General features: G+C 36.7%; 1 pseudogene; it reads left to right on the forward strand.

Moving 5' to 3' along the window:
* The first annotated feature begins 2,169 nt into the window (after positions 1–2,169).
* On the forward strand, positions 2,170–3,248 carry LOC110204053 (fructose-bisphosphate aldolase A pseudogene; annotated as a pseudogene).
* Positions 3,249–8,881: the final 5,633 nt, after the last annotated feature.

The following is an 8,881-nucleotide window of genomic DNA, read 5'->3' on the forward strand; positions in this document are numbered from 1 at the left end:
TTTTTTTTTTTTTGAAGAAGCAATCAGGGTGAAGCGGCTTGCCTAGAATCACACAACTAGTATGTGTCAAGTGTCTGAGGCCACATTTGAACTCAGGTCTTCCTGACTCCAAGGTCAAAGCTCTATTCACTGTGCCACCTAGCTACTCCAGCCTTTTTATTCTTTATTCCCTTCAAACTACTCTGCAACAGTCACCTGATTCCTGGCTGTTCCTCATTTCAGGAACTATATGAATACAATTAACAAAACATTTCACACAAATAAAGACATCTCAATAACTGGAGAAATTGTTAACAACTTATGAGTAGTCCAGGCCAACATAACAAAAATGGCAATACTGCACATCTTGATATGAAGTTACCATGAGTTCTTGAAGATGCCAGTGAATCAAGTATATTTAATTCTCAACATAATATATATACCACACACACACACATTATATATATATATATATATATATATATATATATATATATATATTTATACACACACACACTATATATACAATATATACCAATACTGAAAGGACAGGAAGTATCAGGACAAGGGAATAGGAAAAGGTGTTCAGGGACAGCATTTGAATTTACCATTAGCAGGCTTCCCAATTTAAGGAGGCTGAAGGCACCATTCCCAGAAGTCTGTGCAACACTTTAAAAGAGAGGGGTCAAAAAGTGAGGAAGGAAAGAAGATACAAAGCTACTGGAAACATGAGAAAGACTGAAAGGCTAAAATCCCATACTGAAAATTTCAGTGTAAACCCACCTCACATGTAAACAACAGAGACTCAAAGACAGAAGGAGAAATGAACAAAATTCTAAAAGGGATCAGAACAGAATAAACAATAAAGGCAACTGAACCAAAATTCACAAACTAAAAAAAAATTCCATAGACTCTCAGAAATCATGGAAAAATAGCAATAAGGTATGGTGTATCAGGTGCTTTCAAAAAATCAGGAGCTGCAATGCTATAAAACAAAGCAAGAATTAGAATATATTTGTTGAAGGCCAGAGCTGAAGAGTCTAATATGGGATAAGGAATTTAGGTTACAGCTTGACTCTTTCCTTTTCCTACCCTTAAAGGGCTCACTTATTCAGAATATTTGCCTCACCAATATCCCGTGCCTGGGAGGTGTTAGAACACTCTGACCCTTGAACCTGGATGGCAAGCAGGTGTGAACAATTAAGGATGCGCATAAGGGCTGGGATTAGTCATGTAACAAGGGTGGGAATGCCTCAGGGGTGATTGTTAGCTTTCACTATTAAAACTGGACCCTCAGAATAATAAATGACTCAGTCTTTCACTGACCCACCTGGCCTACGTTTCTTCATTCCCCGCTCCTCTGTTTGATGCAACACTCAGTCTCGGGAGACATGTATTTATATGTAAAGAAGTATAAAATTAAAATGTTGTTTGTCTTTCCTTTTAAAAGAGGACCAAAGACATCATGGGGTGAGGTTCTGACTCGCGTGTGAAGTAGAGGCAAGATTACACAAAGTCATCAAAGTCAAGATGACTGGCGATGGCCCAGGATGCAATATATGAAGTTGATGTTTGATCAAGCTCTAAGCACTATGTCGGCCACCTTTGTAGCTCTTGTAACAAATTGTTCTCATCCATTCGTTTTACCAGGGGAAGTCTTCACATGCTTGGGGTAGACATCCCCTTAACTCAGTGACGGTTTTGGGACCCTTCAACCTAGTTTAGCCAGTCTGCCCGGGAGACCAGAAAAAGATGAATTAATCAGTCCTCTTAAATAGGGAAACTACACTATGATTAAAGAGACTACAGACAATGATACAATAACAACAGTATAATGATGAAATTCGTAAAGGAAATGTAAGGTAACTTTCCATAGGATATTTTTAGTATCATAATTGCACACTTTAATGTTGCTCTCACAGAACTGGTTAAACACAAAAGATAAAAAAAATGCAGAGCTAAATCACTGGAAAAACTACTTCTGAAAGACTTAGCAAGCTTTTAAATTTAAATGGAAACATTAATGAAAATGCCTCTTTTGCAACATACACATTATTAGTAAACTTTAATTCAATAAAAATAGTAATTAATAAAAGGAACAAAAGCAAAAGACAGGATTGACAGAAGCTCAGTGCTCGACCATAAGCAGTCTGCTTTCTGCCAGAAACTACCAGCACAGCCAAGGAAAACATGCCTTGCCAATACCCAGCATTGACAACAGAGCAAAAGAAAGAACTGTCTGATATAGCTCATCAAATTATTGCTCCGGGCAAGAGAATCTTGGCAGCAGATGAGTCCACTGGTAGCACTGCAAAGCCACTGCAGTCCATTGGAACTGAGAACACAGAGGAAAATCACCTTTATAGGCAGTTACTTCTGACAAAAGACAATCGAGTGAACTCCTGTATTGGAGGTGTCATCTTTTTCCATGAGACACTTTACCAGAAAGCCAATGGTAGTCATCCCTTCCCCAATGTCATAAAGGCAAAGGGTGGCATTGTGGGCATCAAAGTGGACAAAGTATAGTTCCCTGGTAGGGACCAAGGTCTGGAAGGGCTGAGTGAGCGCTGTGCCTAGTAGAAGAACAATGGAGTTGACTGCCAAGTGGTACTGTTTACTGCAGATTGGGGATAATATACCTTCCCCACTTGCCGTCATGGAGAATGCCAATGTGCTGGCCTGATATGCCAGCAAAATGGCATTGTCCCCATTGTGGAGCCAGAGATCCTCCCTGATGGACAACATGATCTGAAGTGTTGTCAGTATGTCACTGAGAAGGGAGTGACTGCTGTCTACAAAGCTCTGAGTGGCCACCATCTATCTGGCAGGGACCTTGCTGAAGTCTAACACGTGTCACCCCTGTACCCAGAAGTATTCACATGAGATCGCAATGGCCACGGTCATTGTCCTTCACCGGACTGTGCCTCTTGCAGTCACTGTTGTCACCTTCCTATCTGGGGGTCAGAGTGAAGAAGATGCCTCCATCAACCTCAATGTCATCAACACCTGCCCCTTGCACATGCCATGGACCCTGACCTTTTATTATGGCTAAGCTTTGCAGGCATCTGCCCTCAAGACCTGGGGTGGAAAGAAGGAAAACGTCCAGGCTGCCCAAGAGGAATATATTAAGGGCCACTGCTAATAGCCAAGCTGCTCAAGGCAAGTATACTCCAAGTGGAAAGTCAGGAGGGGCAGCCAGTGAGTCTCTCTTTGTCTCTAACCATGCCTACTAAGTAAGTCAAGGCCTTCCACCTTGGTATGCCCTAACACTCCAGGCCAACCCTCACAGTCCAGGAAAAGGCTGAGATCCCAGAGCTATGTGCTGACCTCTCCTATCACTCCTAACTTGTGTGGTGTTGTTGCTCTCTGGTGAATCTAGTGACCCCTCCTCAGACCACTTTGTCCAATAAACAACTATTTAACAACAACAAAGAAAAAAAGACAAGATTAAAAAGTGACTTAATTATGATATCCTGACTAATGAATGGTCAAATTACAGAAACATTTTTTTTTAGGCAATTGGGGTTGAGTGACTTGCCCAGGGTCACACAGCTAGTAAGTGTCAAGTGTTTGGTCTGAGGCCAGATTTGAACTCAGGTCCTCCTGACTTCAGGGCCAGTGCTCTATCCACTGCTCCAAACTAGCTGCCTAAATTACAGAAACTTAATAGCAGTTAAAGCAGTCTTTAAAGGAAAAATTATGCCTCTGAAAACATACATCTTAACAAAATTTTTGTAAACACAACACTGATGAACTGGGTTCACAAGTTGAAAAAAACTAGGAAATTAAAAAAATTAAAAAGCAAATATGCACAAAGGAAACAGTAAAGGACAAATAGATTTTTTAAAAAGAAACAATGTAACTACATAAAAAATAAAAGTAGATTTAGAAAATACTAAAAATCTTATAAACCCTTTAAATTTTAAAAATTAATGTATTTTTAATTTTCAACATTCACTTCCATAAGCTTTTGTGTTTTAAATTTTCTCCCTCCCTCTCCTCTCTCCCCAATTCCACAGAAGTAGTCATCCTCCCAAGTCACTCAGATTTAAACTAGGTGTCACCTTTTACTCTTCCATTTCTCACCCTACCTAGCTATATTCAATGTTTTGCCAAATCCACCTAAATCAATTCTATTTTCCTACATAAATCACATCTCTTGCAGATAGCAGTTTTTTTCAAATACTGTTACAGCCCTGATGCAGGTCCTCATTACCTCACACCTGTACTAAAGCAATAACCTGCTATTGGTCTGTCTGCTGAGTTTTTCCCTACTCCAAACCATCCTCCATTTAGCTGCCAACATGATGTTTAAACAGGTCACCACCTCCAGGAACAAATAGAAAAGCCTCTGTCTGACTTCTGAACTCCTCCGTAACCTAACTTCCCACTCCTTTACAGCTTCTTACACCTTACACCTCACCCCCACATTCATTAATTTTATTGTCCTTCTTTGCTGTTCCTCAGCCAACATTTTGTTTCCAGCATATTCAGCTTTTATTTATTTTAAATTAAATGTTATTTTACTTTTAAGTTTGCATTGTCTCCTCACTCTATCCTCAAACCTCTTAAAATTGAGAATGCAAGAAAAATAAAACATTTACAAACAAGAATAAATAGATAAATTCACTCACATTAAAGCCGTACACATTCTGACCTCAGACTGGCCTAACTGTTAAGCCCCCTCCAGCAAAACTGTCCTTATCTCTGTTTTTCAGAAATGTAAGCCACTCCTCCCTACAATTTCTATCACTTTTTTAGTTCATAAGAAGGTCATTGTGGCACACAAGGGTAACAGATTCAGTGAGGCCAGGGTGAGTGCACCTTTGTAGCAACTTGCGAAACAGCTACTTGTTCAACTTGCGCAGCTTTTAATAAGCTTGTGTTTCAAATCACATCCACTGGGGCTGTCTGAGCTTGCACCCCTTTCTGGGCACTTAAAAAAGATTATAATCATACCTAAGTCAGTTCTTGATCAAAGTTGAGCTCATCCTTATTTCTAAAACCACAGCTCCCTCTGATAAAAGTTTTCACTAAGGAAATTGTACCTACATATGACCCACTTGTTTATGTGGATTCTGATGGGGGGGTTTCATCTCATTGCATTCTAGAAATGTTTTTATGTTCTCCTTTTGCTTTATTTGCAGACCAAGGTAGGGAATGATGGTTATGAATAGATGAATAGATCAAATTTGTGAATGATAGTTGTGAAGATAAAAGTTCTACCTGAAATTTTCAGTCTGACATATGAGAGAAATAACAATTATCTAGTTGTAAGGTGTAATTAATGAACTTCTGCTGTTAAGGAATTCTTTTGACACTTTAGTATGCTGTTATTCCAAGTCTAAAGCATTAAGTGTCTGAAAATCATTGAAGGGAAATGGTACATGCCCCTGAAGTCTGAGGACTGCCCCAAGTGGATGTCTGTCTCTGGAAAAGCTGAGAGAATTATTTTGCAAAAGTGGAGGTAGGATTCTCTTGACTTATCCCCATCTCTGTAAATAAGACATTTTCCCACCTGGTTAATTCTGAGCTGGGATATGACACATAGGTATAGTGAGGTATCATTCTGAAGTGTCATTTGAATTACACATAATGAAGAGCCTTACAACAGCTTGGTTATTTACTTTATATGAGATCACCCTACAATTTTATTTCATCATGTTAATATGATTAGTGAGAGATGACAGTAAAAAATGTGATATCATTTTCAACATTGGATTAAGAATCTTATATGTAAAAATTGTTCAAAACACCTAACAATGTTGAGAGACAGATTCATTTTTCCAATTTAGGCCTTCATGATGCAACAAGTGAAATTCTCTTGAGTCTCAAGTGAATTGTGTGTTCTTTATATAATGATTCTTAGAATTCTATTTTATATTGAGTTTGTGTTAAGAAGTAGAACTGAGTGCCTAACATCCTGTCTTCTACAGAAGTCATTTGATCTTACTTAATTCTACTTTCTTGTATTTTAAAATTATTAATTTATCCTGCATATGATGTCTGTATATAGTTGTTTAGTTATTGTCTGTTTCTTAAAAATGAATTTTTTGTACCCCCAGATTTTGGCACATTTTTGGTATCTGACATATATAAATTTCTTGACTTACTGATTTAAGTAAATAATTACCAGTCATAACTTATTTGCTGCTTTGGGTGGTTGTTTCAATTACATGATTTGAGTTATAAATAAAGGTATTTTGTCAGATTGCATTTCCTCATCAAAATTGCTTAGAATCAAGACATTTTGCTTTCATGTTTACCTTTACTTTGTTATTATTATATTACTACTATTTATTATTATTATTATATGGCTATTATTATTATAGGATAGTATTATATCACTTGGTATGTTTTATACTTTAGAAATATAAATATAAATCTAATCTTAAGTGTGTATGTTAAGTATTGTTGCTTTTGGTTTTTTTTTCAGTTGATTAAAAATTAGGAAATGAATTTAAATGGGTGCTTTTAAAAAGCCTTATTCATTAGTATCAGCTGGAAACTGAATTGAGGTCTATTTGCAAACAGAATCAGTAATGTCAACAGAAAATAAATGAAGGAAAAGTACCTTGTAGAAGCACAACCACGTTCTTTTTACTTCCGATTTTTCCGGAAGTAGTAAAGTCATCACGTGACTCACGTTTTTCCCATCCCCCTCTGACAGTCATTTTTCTCAATGTGATTCTTCATAGGAACAAAGAACACGAAACAAATTTGCTGGAATTGTTGACTAAAACATATCCCCCCCCCATACTTAATTTTTGTATGACTTCAAATAATTCCCCAAAATATGAACCGAACAAATTAAGTACAGAAAACCCTGTTCTGTAAAAAAAGAAAACCTAAAGGAATCTTGGCTTCAAGAAAACTTATTAAAATTTAAAAACAAAAGAACAAAGTCATATTTAAGAGATTAAAATAGTGTTTTCCCCTATTTCTTTATGTTTTCATAAATAAAAATAATTCTATGTGTTTTTAATGACAATCTCTTTTTAAAAGTTTTAGAGTTTATTAACCATTTACCAGTTTTTATATTGCTAAACTGTTATTTCTCATGCTTCAGAAACAGGCTTAAACTTACATAAAACTGTGGGGAAGTCTCACCTCCAATATATTATTTAAACCTCACAATGGAAATTTGTTTTGATAAAATCAGTTCTGATAACAAAAAATTCTCCTCCCAAAAAAGTAAAATACAAGGTCTAACCAAATAACCAAATACAACAAAACCAGTCCTAGATAGGCAAAAAATTTATACACACCCATATATACATACACACACACACACCTATACACACACACCACACACACACATATATATATATACACATATATATATATATATATATATATATATATATATATATATATATATATATATATATATATATATATATATACACATACATACATATATACATACATACACACATACATGCATACATACATACAGTGTTTGGTCCCTGTCTCTCAATTTCTCAGTAGGTCCCTGTCTTGTGTAAAATTTTTCTCTTGCTGCAGAACACATTGGAACAGAGGGGTGCCTGGCCCAAGGATTTTTGTCCCTTGTTGGCCCAAGGATTCTTACTTGCACCAAATCCCCAATGTCCATCCCTCTGACAACTCCCTCAATATCTGGTATACTCTCCACACTTTTCCATCCATAATTACAAGGACACCTGGACCCTTAGATTGCCTATTTAGCATTCCTGACACTCCTCTCCCATACACCTTTTCCATATAAGCTCCAGCACCATCCTCACTTTCTCCAAAGTTCCTTAAGAATCCTTGCTTGCTTCTCCTAAAGTGTTACAATAATTTTTTTTTACCAAAAATGAGATATTACAACAAATACAATTTAACTTTGAATTATTTAAATAATTGAAAAATGTTTAAAAGAAATAAGCAACTAAAATATTGCCAACTATAATAATTTAAATAATTAATTTATAATTAAAACCTAATAATCAGTTCCCACAAGAAAACTGTGATAGCTGTGCTAAAAGCTGATGGAGACAAAAAAAAGAGGATGCATATGCTGTCACTCCCCAGAACTCCTGTATCGATTTCTTGCACATAGTGACAAAAGGGAAATTCTCTCCACAATGATTTCTCACTTCAACAAAGGCATTGGTGGATGGTCTGGTAGTTTGTGGAACACTACTATTCTTTCCACAACATAATATAGTGCCTCCATGACAAGTCGCAAATACTTGATTGATGTAATTAAGCTTATGAAACCCCTGGGCAGGTCAGCCATTCCTCTCTCAAATGTTCAACTGTCTCAGTTTCCAGTTTTTGGTACTGCAAAAAAAAGTTGCTATAAATATTTCTGTACATTTGGGTCCTTTTCTTTTTTTTTTCTTTTTTTCCCTTGGGGTATAGAATTGGTAGCAATATCAGGGGGTAAAAGATATGCACAGTTTAATAGCTTTTAGGATTCAGAGTTCCACCAACAGTTCCTTCACATACTTATTTTCCATTTCCCCTCCAGCATTTGTCATTTTCTTTTTTGTCAGCTTAGTCAATTTGATGGGTATATGTGGGAGACCGAGTCCTTCTGGAAAATCTCTAAGTCCTTATACACTTTAGGGGTCAGTAAGTATAGAGGCTTGCCTCTGGATAAATGCTCCCAGGGCTGTTGCCCTAGCTCCATTTGTTATGGTTTGTGGATTCTAAGTTCTTACTCGTGCCCAACCTTGAGACTAGGTGGCTGACTCAAGTACACAATACTAAGAACTGGGCAGGAAAACAGTAGATATGAAATTTGGCATTGAAACTATTTTGTCATGAGAAAATGAGGATCTTTAGCTGCTTAGATTGTTTATGTTATCAATTAGTGTTTGTAGATCATTTCTCATGGTACAAAGCTATTTTCTCTATAATATTGTAACCT

Source organism: Phascolarctos cinereus, unplaced genomic scaffold (genome assembly GCF_003287225.1).
Source record: "Phascolarctos cinereus isolate Bilbo 61053 unplaced genomic scaffold, phaCin_HiC Scaffold_75;HRSCAF=609, whole genome shotgun sequence".
NCBI lineage: Eukaryota > Metazoa > Chordata > Mammalia > Diprotodontia > Phascolarctidae > Phascolarctos > Phascolarctos cinereus.